This window comes from Nyctereutes procyonoides, unplaced genomic scaffold, assembly GCF_905146905.1.
Source record: "Nyctereutes procyonoides isolate TBG_1078 unplaced genomic scaffold, NYPRO_anot_genome, whole genome shotgun sequence".
In the NCBI taxonomy this organism is placed as follows: Eukaryota; Metazoa; Chordata; class Mammalia; order Carnivora; family Canidae; genus Nyctereutes; species Nyctereutes procyonoides.
Genome location: NW_026575147.1, coordinates 16,900,270 through 16,916,963, shown reverse-complemented (window position 1 = coordinate 16,916,963; position 16,694 = coordinate 16,900,270).

The following is a 16,694-nucleotide window of genomic DNA, read 5'->3' as shown; positions in this document are numbered from 1 at the left end:
ATTCATTCATTCATTTATGTATTTGTTTATTTACATTTATGGCTCAATTAAAATATGCCAGGAACTATGCATATAAGAAAGAATCTGTGGCTTTGAGCCGCTGATAGTTAGTGGGTCACACATTCAGGTAAATCAGTGACACAGAAAAGTCTGGGAAATGCTCTGGTGAATGTGGTCTCAGATGCACTAGTGGAAACCAGGTCAGCTGGCAGGGTTGTGGGGCCAGGCTGAGGAAGTCCCAATGCCGGGGACACTGAGCTGAATATTGAAAGCCCACAGCAGCAGTCTAGTAAGTATATCTATCTCACTTGATGCAGAGAGAATAGGATAGATAAGAGTACCAGTGTGTGAGGAACTATGGCATGTTCTGGAAAGTGCAAACTGATCAGTAATATCAGAGAGTAGGATATGAGGGGGACTTGATGTGTAATGAGGCAGGAGGATGGGCACTGGCCAGGTCAGGAATAGCCCTACAATCAAGGAGTGTGCATATTATCCAAAAAGAGATAGATAAGTACTGAAGGGATAGACAGTTGATTATCTGGAATATGTAAGAGGGACTCTACTTGTGGATGTGTTAACAGCATTCAAGTATGAAATATTGTGGAATCTTAGATCCCCTTTGTATTGTCGGGTTCTTTTACTTCTCTTATTGGCTATTGTTACTGAATGTCTCTGGACTATTTCAGTTTGGCTAGCTTCGGAACAAGAGAGTTCCAACAGTGGCCATCAGGCAGTAGTTATTATTATTATACTTATTTTGTGTCTAGATACTTCAGAGAGATGATAACAGGCAGCATTTCCAATCCATTTGAAAAATTAAATAGCTATTATAAGCAAATCTGGCAAAAACATGTAGCAAGGCAGGAAATACTTTGAAAGATCAGATATAGTCATGAGTTTGATATAGATACATAGCACAGACCAAAGGGACAGCTTGTAAACTAAAATCTCACCCTGAAGGTCAATGGAAATCTAAGAATAATTAATTTCAGAGAGTGGAAAAACTGGCTTGTTGAAGTTTGGGGGATATTAATAATGCTTTGTTTCTCCAGTGATTCTTTCTCTAGGGGCAACTTGAATGCTTGACAATCAGTCTCATTACTCACAACTCTGCTTCTGCTTGGGTTGGCAAGGTTGGGAGGCATCATTAGATACCACCATCATACATTAGTTGCAGTGAAACATCTGGATAGTCTTCCTCAGGTTACACTAGGAAGTTAGGTCCATTCACCAATCAAGAAACATTTATAGAACTTATACATGTCTGGAACTTGGTTAATACTAAAAATAAAAAGTCTCAGTTATTATATCCTAGTGTTTAGTATACCATAGGTTACTAGTGTATGACATGATGATTTATTGTGGAAAGGATATAGAAATAATCTTACCATGCTCCTAGGCTAGAACTCTTGCTACAATATGTTCTTGCTACAATATGTTCTTACTCAGTCCCCTGCAGCAGGTCCTGCTAGTGGATCATCCAACCTGTTCTTCTCTAGGACTCACCATCCTATAAGTACACAGAGGGAACACATTTTCCAGGCTTGGAGTTAGGTGTTATTGCGTGACTGAATTCCAGCAAAATAATGCAAACAGAATCAATGAGATCCCATTCCAGTCCTGGTCCTTTAAATCTCCTTCATAGTGTCTACTTCTTGTAATGAGAGAAGAAGTTGCTACAGAGCCTCCTCCTCCCCGTTCCTCCTAAACAACTATCAAGTCTGAATATTTAGCAGCTTTCTAAAGATATTGGAAAGTACTTGATAATGAGGAGTACACTCTATGCTTGTATCCAGAATATATAAGGAACTCCTACAACTCAGTAGCAAGGAGACAACCTGATTTTTTAAATGGGCAGAAGATTGGAAGTGATAACTCACACACACACAAAAACAAACAAACATACAAATAGTCAAAAAGCATGTGAAAAGATGCTCAACCACTAGTTGTTAGGACCATGAAACTAAAACCAAGATTCTACCCACTAGGATGGCTAAAATTAAAAACACTAAAAGTTCTAAGTATTGGTAAGGACGTGGAAAACTTGAAGTCTCAAACATTACTGGTGGGAATTCAAGATAGCACCTCCATTTTATTAAACACTACAGCAATGTCTTACAAACATCCACTTACTATATGACCCAATGGTCCCACTCTGGGGTATTTTACACAAGAGAAATGAACATATATGTACACATAAAGACATATGCAAATCATAGCAGTAATCTTTGTAATAAGTAAAAAGTGGAACTCATTCAAATGTCCATCAACTGAAGAATGGATTAGCAAATCATGGGATATCCATACAATGAGACACTGCTCAGAAATAGAAAGAAGTGAACTGCCAATACAGTCATCAAAATGAATTATGCTGAGCAAAGGAAGCATGCCACCAAATAATACAGATTTTATTCCACTTATGTGGAATTGAAGAACAGGCACAATTTATCTTTATTGACAGAAATTTGCCTGGGGCTAAGGGTCAAGAGAAGGGACCAGATATAAAGGGGCACCAGGAACTTTCTAGGATGTTGGAAATGTCTATATTTTGATTGTCACAGTGGTTATGCAACGGTATACAATTACCGAAAACTCAGCAAGCTGAATCATTAAAATTTTATGAATTCTACTTTATGATACCTTCACATGAACCTCTGTCTCCTACTCATTTGCTGGTAAGATCAGAGAGGCTTTGGAAGCCATGTGTTGACAATAGTAAAGTCCCATCACCCGGGTCCTCTAGTGAATAAGTGGGGCAGAACCCTCCCCAACATTGCTGAACAAGGGGATACAAACAGGAATTGGACATCGTTCTTGAGATCGAAAAACTCAAATAAACTGGGTTTAAACAGTATTTGGATAAACCAGATGATTCTTTTTTTACCTCCTTAAAATTGGACATGTCCAAGGTGATTGTACTGTGTGAGACAAATAACCATTTTATTCCATTACCTTGAAAATTTTCCCAGTTGCTTCTCCCCTCTGATGTATTCACTCTTAGTCTTCATTCTTAGGCAGATACTTCATATCCCAGAAACCAAGACCTAAATATATTAGGGCCAAATCTCAGTAGGTCCCTGAAGTTCTGGGCTACCACCTCATGCCACCCTAGTACTGTCACCATTGTGGACCATTTCTTGAGCACCTCCTTGTCCAAGAGATTTCATTTGAGACACAGGATTCACTTTGATGTGGCCTGAGTCATAATTGTTTTCAATTTCAATATATTTCAGCATATACGGTATTTATTATGCACCAGACATTGTTATAAGCACATTCATTCGTTAATCATAACAATGCTATGAGGTGAGTACTAATGTTATCTTCTATCCTACCATAGAGATTATATTAACCTCCCTATGAGGATTATAGAGATTCTAACACATGCCTATGTCTTGCAGCTAACCTGGGGCAGAGTTGAGATTTGAAGTCAAGGATTACACCCCCAAAGTTTACACTGATGACTAGAATATCTCTCTCTTTCTACTTGTTTTATGAAAAACAAAAAATACATAAAACCAAACAAATATCCCAGCATAAATACTTCTGGATTGGGATATTTTCAGTACTGACTTCCCACCCTGATTATTATATAAAATACTACTGAGGATGGGCATGCCAGTGACATTCCTTTGGTGTTTCCCTGGCTCTCTATCCCCTCAAGACCTCTGAGATCCTCTAGTAAATCCTTTTGGTGCCCACTTGCAGATTCAGCTCCATCCCTGACTTAGAGATCAACTGATACCTAGGAAGAATGTAAGGAACGAGAGACTCAAAGTTCACTGACTTGAATCAAGTCAACGTCCTGCTACTCCTGCTGGGAACTCATACTTTTGTTTGTGGAGTATGTGCTTATTTCAAAATCACCACTTTCTACTGTAATACTGGTGACTGGGTATCTGTGTTGTTCCCCTGAGTCTAATTTCCTGCCTTGACTCCCAGCTCAGAATGCTAGCTTCTGTCTTGCTTCTTTCAATCCTAGAGATTATAGTCCTGGCCTTACCCTCGGTTCCCAGGTTAGGTTACTGCTGTCATCTGATATCCTGTCAGGCTTTTTTGAGATGCTGCGCCACCCACCTGCCTGGTTACTTTCCTGGTACAACTCTCAGGACATCCTCATGTTACCTATTACTGAAGCCTATCCCAATGTGGTAGAATGGCCAGATTAGGGGTATTAGCCTTCCTGTGGTGGACCCATCATTGATACTAACAGATCCCTAGTTCTGACCCTAAACCAACCCTAATCCATCTGAAGGAAGAGAAATACAGATAAATGGAGGAGATAGGACCCAAGCAAAAGTTAGAAGTAAGAGTTCTGAGTGGTCAGATATGATCTTAATAACTTGTAATGGCCAGGGAAGCTCTGTATGGTACTGGGCCATGAGTCCTTAGGACATTATAAAAGGTGTGTCTTGGAATCTTGGTTCAGGTTTGCTGGAAGGTGTGATGTACTTTGGGAGAGTTAGTGGTCAACAGGCTAGTTTCAAATTAAATTAGATCTAGAGGCTCTGTGCAGTTGCCTTACCCCTCATTCATATAGTAGGACTTCTTAACCAGGGTCCTATGTATTCCTAAGGACCTACATGTAAGCATTGGGAAATAATATTCCATGAGTTTTTTCTTGAGGGAAGGCTCAGTCAATCTACATGTAAAAACAAAGGTACTTGCATTCAGGAAAAAGCAGAGTCCCGGTGCCTGTGTCCATCAGGATGGGCTGGTGCTTACTGTGACCTGCCCAATGTGTCCTGTGAGGTGGCAACCTTCCACAGAGGTGAGCTCTGCCCCCTCAGACTCTGGGGTCACTCCCCCAAGTATCAGCCAACTAGCAGCATTTTAGGGCAGGTATGGTTACCATGGGAAGAGTGGACAGTGGTGGGTGAGCGAGGCTCTACAGAAACGGTCTGAGATGGAAGGTGAAAGGGCAGAGGCACAGGCTTAGAGATTCCAAAAAGAAATGCATGTAAGAGGAAATTAAGACATATTTCACCTTCAGGACTTATTTATTTATTTATTTTTTAAGATTTATTTATTTTAGAGAGAGAAAGCGAGGGAAGGGGAGGATATAGGAGGAGAGGGAGAAAGAATCTTAAAGTAGACTCCACACTCAGTGTGGAGCCCAACAGGGGGCTCCATCCGACAACCCTGAGATCACCATCTGAGCTGGAATCAAGAGTTGGACGCTTAACTGACTGAGTCACCCAAGTGCCCCAGGGCTGGGTTTATTTTCAATATAAATCTGGTTCTAAGGGTTGTGAAGTAGATGAGAACACACTTAGTTGGTCTGAACCTGACATGCTGTGTGCTCTTCTGTGATGTTTCTTTCTGTACTCGGCTTCCTAGGGGTGTCCACTGACCACCTGTGCCAGCACTCCGGCATCTGCATCAATGCTGGCACCTCGCATCACTGCCAGTACCCCCTGGGCAACACTGGGAGCTACTGTGAGGAGCAGCTCGATGAGTGCTCATCCAACCCCTGCCAGCATGGGGCCACCTGCAGGGACTTCATTGGCGGGCACAGATGTGAGGTAAGATAAGCCCCCAGAGGTCAGAGACCTCCCGAAGATGGCAGAACTGTCGTGAGCACTAGTGTATTGATTTAGCTGCTTGTGACTTTTTATGAGTCACCTTTTTTTTTTCTTTACCGTCACCATTACACTATTTACCACCACCATTCGTTTCAGTCCCCTTGTGTAATAAGTTCACAGGGCTCCAGTAAGGTATTTCTATAGAGGTCTAGAACCATCTCACTGAAGCCAACATTCACTGCCAGAGTGCATTTCACAGGCCAGCAGCTCAGTGGCCCCTGGGACATCCCTGAATAGCAGCTGATATAGGAGAAGCCACTTTGAAGTGTGTCCTGAAGTTGTCTAGCCTGTTCCATGTAGCATCACACCAAGTATGATGTGTATATATTTGAGGAAGTGTGTATCTTTTAAGGAACATATTGCTCTAATGGCCGGGCTGATAATGGTCAGAGCAAGATGTCAACAAAACATTGGAAACTTGAATTTGACACCAATTCAGGCCACACAGGAACACAGAGAAGTCGTACTTCTCATAAATGAGCCAGAGTTGGCCTCTTTATATTAGCCCGCAGTTATTCCTTCATGCGGGCTGGGACCTGTTAGTTCAAACACCATCGGTGCCAAACTCAAATTTTCACAGATCCAGTTGTTTTAAAAATAGCCCTAGAAGCCAATTTTTAGCCATTTAGAGCCTTTTTTGCGTTGCATACCCTGCAAAACTGCACCCAGTATCTGCAAACCGTAGGTAAGCTGCAGGACTTAAGGACCCCAAGCCAGTGCTGCCCTTCAAAGGTCTCTGACCCAGAGACTGGCCTGGCTGCTGAGTGACATCACCAACCATGTTAGTCCCCTCTCTGTTACTCCCTTTCCTTGGAATTCACTTGCGCTCCTCTCCTTCCCCTCCTCTCCACTCTGGACAATCTCATGCTGCAAGGGATGGCCTCACATGCAAACTTGTCAAAGCATTGCCCAATAAAGCCACTTCATGGTCAAGGTCTTTTTCCCTGACCAGCCCTGAAATCCCTCAAAACCCTATAGCTACCACGTTAACTAACACTCCGCCCCCATCCCTTTCTCAACCAGTTTCTCCTACGTATGTGTGGTTTCCTGAATCTAGAGATCAATAAATGCAGTGTGTTGACTACTGTCCACACTTTGATTGGACTGTCACAGGGTCCTCATCACACACCAAGGAATGCATATTTTAAAGATGGGAAAACCTGCATTGAGGAGCGATGAAAGTTTTGCACAGGGGTCAACCCTGAAATATCCCTCAGAATACTGAGTCCTTGCCTTCACTATAAAGTGGCTTTTCAGCCGGAAGATGTAAATGACAGTAAGCTGCAAGTTGGCCCTGCGCAGGATGATTGGTGGAGCGTGTGACTGTGCCAGAGAAGCATGGAAGAGGTGCCAGAGCTGGGTGCTCCAAGCATCCAAGAGCTGGGTGGGGGCAGGGAGTGGGCAAAGGTACATGGCAACCTTCCAGACCTCATTTGCTCTGGTGGTCTGTTTCTAGCAATGGTCCAGTGTTTCTTCCTTTTTGCTTGCTCCTATCAGTGTGTCCCAGGATATCAGGGCGTCAATTGCGAGTATGAAGTAGATGAGTGTCAGAACCAGCCATGCCAGAACGGAGGCACCTGTGTCGACCTCGTGAACCATTTCAAGTGCTCCTGTCCACCAGGCACTCGAGGTATGCAGTCAGCCCTACCCGTCTCCATCTAGGGCATTTTCTTAAGTTATAATCCAGTTTTTAGGATAGAAGAGATTTAAACATTTTTTTATTTCAGTACTCCGAAGCTTTGCAACCTGGGGGCACCTGCAGTTCCAGGGCAGCGGCTCGCTGTTCTGCCTATCTCTACTGCTTTGCTTCAGGCTGAGGTTGAGCTCGATCTCACTTGGTAGGTCGGTCTATTACTGCTGGTCCCATGCTGATGGGAGGAGAGGCCTCAGTGTTCATTTTTCTAGCAGTCCCTAATTACCAGATGTTCTGTGAAAGTAGGATTACACAGTGGTTTTGTTTTCTACCATCCTGTTTTCAATTTAGTTTGTAGTTAGGTAATATATGCACAGGCCCAGATTTTATATATAGACACACACACAAATATACATGCAGCAAAAGCATAAGGTGAAAAGTCTGTTTCTGTTCTCCTTCCCCATACCTAGTTCTCCCCTCCCACCAACAAGGAACTTCCACTTTATTTTATTTTAGTTTCTTCTGTATCTTCTAGAGTTTTCTTTTTATGTGTCTTTTAGAATTTCTTTTCTTTATAAGTTTTTCAAATTCAAATTCAATTAATTAACCTATTGTATATTATTAGTTCAGTTACTCATCGTTGCAGGATTTCTTTATATATACATATAGAAACCAAATACAAAGATATTTTTATTTACCCCACTCCTTTTTTTAAAATTTATTTATGATAGTCACAGAGAGAGAGAGAGAGGCAGAGACACAGGCAGAGGGAGAAGCAGGCTCCATGCACCGGGAGCCCGATGTGGGATTCGATCCCGGGTCTCCAGGATCGCGCCCTGGGCCAAAGGCAGGCGCCAAACCGCTGTGCCACCCAGGGATCCCTATTTACCCCACTCCTATTTCTTACTCTTGCACTTAATTTTTTTTGTGCTTAACTCGTGATGCTTCCATATCAACTTATAGAACTTTCTTAATCTTTTTCACCCAGCAGAATTCCTTTTTAGTTTAGTATATTGAACCAATGTCCTAGTAATAGAAAATTTGGGTTTCTTCCATGTGTATATGTGTAGATAAATTTTCAGAAAAGAAATTGCTGGATTAGAGAATTATGTGCATTTCTGGTTTTGATCGATATTGCTGAAACATAGCATGTGACCATACTGGCTTCTCAGTGTGGATGAACATATTCTCACCTATGAGTCCTTTGGTTTTCCTCTTTCAATGGTTTCTCTATTTGTATCTATATTCTTTTTTCCTATTACAGTGTTCATAATATTTTACAGAGATTAACTATGATACAAAATATTTTCAGTATATTGGTTTTTGTCTTTGATTTTCTTTATGAATTTTTCATGCAGAGGTTTTTTTTTTGTAAAGATTTATTTATTTATTTTGAGAGAGAGTGAGAGAGCATGGGGAGGGGCAGAAGGAGTGAGAGAATCTCAAGCAGACTGCTCTGAGTGCAGGGACCAAAGTGGGTCTCAATCTCATAACCCCGAGTTCACGACCTGTGCTGAAACCAAGAGTCAGATGCTCAACCTACTGAGCCACCCACGCACCCCTGGAGCTTTTTGTTTTTAATCAGATTGGATTTATTAACCTCTCTAAATGGCTTCTGCATTTTGAATCCTAGTCAGCAATACCTTCTAGACTTTAATATCATTAAGGAATTCTCCCATATTTTCTTCAGGTACTAGAATACTGTGCATTTTTTCCCTATGGCTACTGATTTGTCCCAACAAAATTTATGGGATATTTCATCTTTTTTTAAAAGATTTTATTTATTTATTCATGGGAGACAGAGAGAGAGAGAGAGAGAGAGAGAGAGAGGCAGAGACACAGGCAGAGGGAGAAGCAGGCTCCATGCAGGGATCCCAATGTGGGACTGGATCCCGGAACTCTGGGATCATGCCCCACGCCCCAGGCGTCCCAATATTTGATCTTTTTTTACAATAATTGGAGACGGCAACTTTATCAAATTCTAAATACCCTTGTGTATTTGGGTGTTTTTCTGGACTTTTTTTTAATTTTTATTTATTTATGATAGTCACACACACAGAGAGAGAGAGAGGCAGAGACACAGGCATAGGGAGAAGCAGGCTCCATGCACCGGGAGCCCGACGTGGGATTCGATCCGGGGCTCCAGGATCGCGCCCTGGGCCAAAGGCAGGCGCCAAACCGCTGTGGCACCCAGGGATCCCTGGACTTTTTTTTTTAAAGCATTAATCTGTTAATTTATCAATCCCACACTGTTTTAATTATTAAGGATCCTTGATTTCAGGGTTTTCCAGGCTAGGTTTATATTTTTTTTCATATAATTTTTTTAAAAAAAGATTTTATTTATTTATTCATGAGAGACACGAGGTGGGTGTGTTGTCAGAGACAGGCAGAGGGAGAAGCAGGCTCCATACAGGGAGCCCAACGTGGGACTCGATCCCGGGTCTCCAGGATCATGCCCTGGGCTGAAGGTGGCGCTAAACCGCTGAGCCACCCGGGCTGTCCTTATAATTTTAGAATCAGATTGTCTATTAACAAAATCCTGGTGACATTTTTTTATTGGGGTCACATTAAATTTATGGCATCTACGTGGGGAAACTGGAATCTTTACCATGAGGAATCTCCCTAACCAAATGATAACATGTTTTTATTTATTCAAATCTCCTTTTGGAGGTAGGAGGGGCAAGACAGCGGAAGAGTAGGGTCCCCAAGGCACCTGTCCCCACCAAATTACCTAGATAACCTTCAAATCATCCTGAAAATCTACAAATTCGGCCTGAGATTTAAAGAGAGAACAGCTGGAATGATACAGTGAGAAGAGTTCGCGCTTCTATCAAGGTAGGATAGAAAAAGAAATAAAGAAACAAAAGGCCTCCGAGGGGGAGGGGCCCCGCGAGGAGCCGGGCTGAGGCCGGGGCGAGTGTCCCCAGGACAGGAGAGCCCCGTCCCGGAGAAGCAGGAGCTGCACCAACCTTCCCGGGCGGAAAGGGGTTCGCAGGGAGTTGGAGCAGGACCCAGGAGGGCGGGGATGCCCTCGGGCTCCCGGGGACACTAACAGACACCTGCGCCCCGGGAGAGTGCGCCGAGCTCCCTAAGGGCTGCAGCGCGCACGGCGGGGCGGGAGCAGCTCGGAGGTGCTTGGGCGGCGGCTCCGCGGAGGGGGCTGCGGGGCGGGAGCGCGAATCCCACAGCGCAGGGAGCACAGGGCGCCGGGACACAGCCCAGGATCCGGCCTCCCCCGGGACAGGCAGAGGCCGGGAGGGCCCAGGACAGCAAGGACGCTCCTGCCCGGAGCTGACCAGATCAGCGGCCCCGCCCCGGAGCCTCCAGGCCCTGCAGACTGAGAGCTCCGTAGTTCCTGCAGGGGCTGAATCCAGGCTTCCAGAGCTGCCATAGCCACTGCGGTTGTTTCTCCTGGGGCCTCACGGGGTAAACAACCCCCACTGAACCCTGCAGCAGGCAGGGGCAGAGCAGCTCCCCCAAGTGCTAACACCTGAGAATCAGCACAACAGGCCCCTCCCCCAGAAGACCACCTAGACAGACAGGGGAAAAACAAATTATTGACCAAGCAGCATTGGAGTTCCAGGGGAAGTCAAGGGACTTACAGTATACAGAATCAGAGGTTACTCCCCCTTGGTTTTTCTTTTTTTTCTTTCTGATTTGTTTGCTTCCCCACCCTTTTTTTCTTTTCTTTTTTTCTTTTTCTTCTCCTTTTTTTCTCTTTTTTCTTCCTTTTTTCTTTTTCTTTCATTCTTTCTCTTCTCTCTTTTTCTCCTTTTCCCAATACAACTTGTTTTGGTCACTCTGCACTGAGCAAAATGACTAGAAGGAAAACCTCACCTCAAAAGAAAGAATCAGAAACAGTCCTCTCTCCCACAGAGTTACAAAATTTGGATTACAATTCAATGTCAGAAAGTCAATTCAGGAGCACTATTATAAAGCTACTGGTGGCTCTAGAAAAAATCATAAATGACTCAAGAGACCTCATGACTGCAGAATTTAGATCTAATCAGACAGAAATTAAAAATCAATTGAATGAGATGCAATCCAAACTAGAAGTCCTAACGACGAGGGTTAACGAGGTGGAAGAACAAGTGAGTGACATAGAAGACAAGTTGATGGCAAAGACGGAAACTGAGGAAAATAGAGACAAACAATTAAAAGATCATGAGGATAGATTAAGGGAAATAAGTGACAGCCTGAGGAAGAAAAACCTACGCTTAATTGGGGTTCCCGAGGGCGCCGAAAGGGACAGAGGTCCAGAATATGTATTTGAACAAATCATAGCTGAAAACTTTCCTAATTTGGGAAGGGAAACAGGCATTCAGATCCAGGAAATAGATTCCACCCCCCCCTTAAAATCAATAAAAGCCGTTCAACACCTCAACATTTAATAGTTAAGCTTGCAAATTCCAAAGATAAAGAGAAGATCCTTAAAGCAGCAAGAGACAGGAAATCTCTAACTTTTATGGGGAGAAGTATTAGGGTAACAGCAGACCTCTCCACAGAGACCTGGCAGGCAAGACAGGGCTGGCAGGATATATTCAGGATCCTAAATGAGAAGAACATGCAACCAAGAATACTTTATCCAGCAAGGCTCTCATTCAGAATGGAAGGAGAGATAAAGAGCTTCCAAGACAGGCAGGAACTGAAAGAATATGTGACCTCCAAACCAGCTCTGCAAGAAATTTTAAGGGGGATTCTTAAAATTCCCCTTTAAGAAGAAGTCCAATGGAATAATCCACAAAAACAGGGACTGAATAGATATCATGATGACACTAAACTCATATCTTTCAATAGTAACTCTGAACGTGAACGGGCTTAATGACCCCATCAAAAGGCGCAGGGTGTCAGACTGGATAAAAAAGCAGGACCCATCTTTTTGCTGTCTACAAGAGACTCATTTTAGACAGGAGGACACCTACAGCCTGAAAATAAAAGGTTGGAGAAACATTTAGCATTCAAATGGTCCTCAAAAGAAAGCAGGGGTAGCCATTCTTATATCAGATAAACTAAAATTTACCCCAAAGACTCCAGTGAGAGATGAAGAGGGACACTATATCATACTTAAAGGATCTATCCAACAAGAGGACTTAACAATCATCAATATATATGCCCCGAATGTGGGAGCTGCCAAATATATCAATCAATTAATAACCAAAATCAAGACATACTTAGATAATAATGCACTTATACTTGGTGACTTCAATCTAGCGCTTTCTACACTAGATAGGTCTTCTAAACACAACATCTCCAAAGAAACGAGAGCTTTAAATGATTCACTGGGCCAGATGGATTTCACAGATATCTACAGAGCTTTACATCCAAACTCAACTGAATACACATTCTTCTCAAGTGCACATGGAACTTTCTCCAGAATAGACCACATACTGGGTCACAAATCGGGTCTGAACCGATACCAAAAGATTGGGATCGTCCCCCGTGTATTGTCAGACCATAATGCCTTGAAATTAGAACTAAATCACAACAAGAAGTTTGGAAGGACCTTAAACACGTGGAGGTTAAGGACCATCTTGCTAAAAGATGAAAGGTTCAACCAGGAAATTAAGGAAGAATTAAAAAGATTCATGGAAACTAATAAGAATGAAGATACAACCGTTCAAAATCTTTGGGATACAGCAAAAGCAGTCCTGAGGGGGAAATACATCGCAATACAAGCATCCATCCAAAACCTGGAAAGAACTCAAATACAAAAGCTAACCTTACACATAAAGGAGCTAGAGAAAAAACAGCAAATAGATCCTACACCCAGCAGAAGAAGAGAGTTAATTAAGATTCGAGCAGAACTCAATGAAATCGAGACCAGAAGAACTGTGGAACAGATCAACAAAACCAGGAGTTGGTTCTTTGAAAGAATTAATAAGATAGATAAACCATTAGCCAACCTTATTAAAAAGAAGAGAGAGAAGACTCAAATTAATAAAATCATGAATGAGAAAGGAGAGTCACTGCCAACACCAAGGAAATACAAATGATTTTAAAAACATATTATGTGTAGCTTTACGCCAATAAATTAGGCGATCTAGAAGAAATGGACGCATTTCTGGAAAGCCACAAACTGCCAAAACTGGAACAGGAAGAAATAGAAAACCTGAACAGGCCAATAACCAGGGAGGAAATTGAAGCAGTCATCAAAAACCTCCCAAGACACAAAAGTCCAGGGCCAGATGGCTTCCCTGGGGAATTCTATCAAACGTTTAAAGAAGAAACCATACCTATTCTACTAAAGCTGTTTGGAAAGATAGAAAGAGATGGAGTACTTCCAAATTCATTCTATGAGGCCAGCATCACCTTAATTCCAAAACCAGACAAAGACCCCACCAAAAAGGAGAATTACAGACCAATATCCCTGATGAACACAGATGCAAAAATTCTCAACAAGATACTAGCCAATAGGATCCAACAATACGTTAAGAAAATTATTCACCATGACCAAGTAGGATTTATCCCCGGGACACAAGGCTGGTTCAACACTCGTAAAACAATCAATGTGATTCATCATATCAGCAAGAGGAAAACCAAGAACCATATGATCCTCTCAATAGATGCAGAGAAAGCATTTGACAAAATACAGCATCCATTCCTGATCAAAACTCTTCAGAGTCTAGGGATAGAGGGAACATTCCACAACATCTTAAAATCCATCTAAGAAAAGCCCACAGCAAATATCATTCTCAATGCGGAAATACTGGGAGCCTTTCCCCTAAGATCAGGAACACGACAGGGATATCCACTCTTACCACTGCTATTCAACATAGTACTGGAAGTCCTAGCCTCAGCAATCAGACAGCAAAAAGACATTAAAGGCATTCAAATTGGCAAAGAAGAAGTCAAACTGTCCCTCTTCACCGATGACATGATAGTCTACATAGAAAACCCAAAAGACTCCTCCCCAAGATTGCTAGAACTCATACAGCAATTTGGTAGCATGGCAGGATACAAAATCAATGCCCAGAAGTCAGTGGCATTTCTATACACTAACAATGAGGCTGAAGAAAGAGAAATTAAGGAGTCAATCCCATTTACAATTGCACCCAAAAGCATAAGATACCTAGGAATAAACCTAACCAAAGAAGTAAAGGATCTATACCCTAAAAACTATAGAACACTTCTGAAAGAAATTGAGGAAGACACAAGGAGATGGAAAAATATTCCATGCTCATGGATTGGCAGAATTAATATTGTGAAAATCTCCATGTTACCCAGGGCAATTTACACGTTTAATGCAATCCCTATCAAAATACCATGGACTTTCTTCAGAGAGTTAGAACAAATTATTTTAAGATTTGTGTGGAATCAGAAAAGACCCCGAATAGCAGGGGAATTTAAAAAAAAAACCATATCTGGGAGCATCACAATGCCAGATTTCAGGTTGTACTGCAAAGCTGTGGTCATCAAGACAGTGTGGTACTGGCACAAAAACAGACACATAGATCAATGGAACAGAATAGAGAACCCAGAAGTGGACCCTGAACTTTATGGTCAACTAATATTCGATAAAGGAGTTAAGACTATCCACTGGAAGAAAGACAGTCTCTTCAATAAATGGTGCTGGGAAAATTGGACATCCACATGCAGAAGAATGAAACTAGACCACCTTCTTGCACCATACACAAAGATAAACTCAAAATGGATGAAAGATCTAAATGTGAGACAAGATTCCATCAAAATTCTAGAGGAGAACACAGGCAACACCCTTTTTGAACTCGGCCACATAACTTCTTGCAAGATACATCCACGAAGGCAATAGAAACAAAAGCAAAAATGAACAAGATATCTTCATCAAGATAAGAAGCTTTTGCACAGCAAAGGATACAGTCAACAAAACTAAAAGACAACCTGCAGAATGGGAGAGGATATTTGCAAGTGACGTATCAGATAAAGGGCTAGTTTCCAAGATCTATAAAGAACTTATTAAGCTCAACACCAAAGAAACAAACAATCCAATCATGAAATGGGCAAAAGACATGAACAGAAATCTCACAGAGGAAGACATAGACATGGCCAACACACACATGAGAAAATGCTCCGCATCACTTGCCATCAGGGAAATGCAAATCAAAACCACAATGAGATACCACCTCACACCAGTGAGAATGGGGAAAATTAACAAGGCAGGAAACCACAAATGTTGGAGAGGATGCGGAGAAAAGGGAACCCTCTTGCACTGTTGGTGGGAATGTGAACTGGTGCAGCCACTCTGGAAAACTGTGTGGAGGTTCCTCAAAGAGTTAAAAATAGACCTGCCCTACGACCCAGCAATTGCACTGTTGGGGATTTACCCCAAAGATTCAGATGCAATGAATCGCCGGGACACCGCACCCCGATGTTTCTAGCAGCAATGTCCACAATAGCCAAACTGTGGAAGGAGCCTCGGTGCCCATCGAAAGATGAGTGGATAAAGAAGATGTGGTCTATGTATACAATGGAATATTCCTCAGCCATTAGAAATGACAAATACCCACCATTTGCTTCGACGTGGATGGAACTGGAGGGTATTATGCTGAGTGAAGTAAGTCAATCGGAGAAGGACAAACATATGGTCTCATTCATTTGGGGAATATAAATATTAGTGAAAGGGAATAGAGGGGAAGGGAGAAGAAATGGGTAGGAAATATCAGAAAGGGAGACAGAACATGAAGACTTCTAACTCTGGGAAATGAACTAGGGTTGGTGGAAGGGGAGGAGGGCAGGGGGTGGGGGTGACTGGATGGCGGGCACTTATGGGGCACTTGACGGGATGAGCACTGGGTGTTATTCTGTATGTTGGCAAATTGAACACCAATAAAAAATAAATTTATTATTAAAAATAACAAATCTTTTGTATCTTTCAGGACTATTTTAAAGTTTTCATATAGACCTAGTACATTTCTTCTTAAGATTATTCCTATAATTTGTCCTTTGCTATTGCTATTGAAAAAGAGTTCTTTTCTTCTTTTACTTTTTTAAGATTCTTTTTATTTGAGAGAGAGCAACAGAGAGACCATGAGTGGGAGGAAGAGCAGATAGAGAGGGACAAGTAGACTCCCCGCTGAGCATGGGGACTGAAGTGGGGCTCCATCCCAGGACCCAGATCATGACCTGAGCCAAAGTCAAGACACTTCCATGACTAAGCCAGTCAGGCACCCCTCTTTTTCCCTTTTAATAGTCTTGCTTAGGGATCCCTGAGTGGCGCAGCGGTTTGGCGCCTGCCTTTGACCCAGGGCGTGATCCTGGAGACCCAGGATCGAATCCCACGTCGGGCTCCCGGTGCATGGAGCCTGCATCTCCCTCTGCCTGTGTCTCTGCCTCTCTCTCTCTCTCTCTCTCTCTGTGACTATCATAAATAAATAAAAATTAAAAAAAATAGTCTTGCTCATATTAGTGTATGCTGCAAATGCAAGTGGGAAGAATACAGAACTGTTTTCCTTTTATAATGTTTTGAATCATTCATGGAATCTCTCTATAATTGTTAT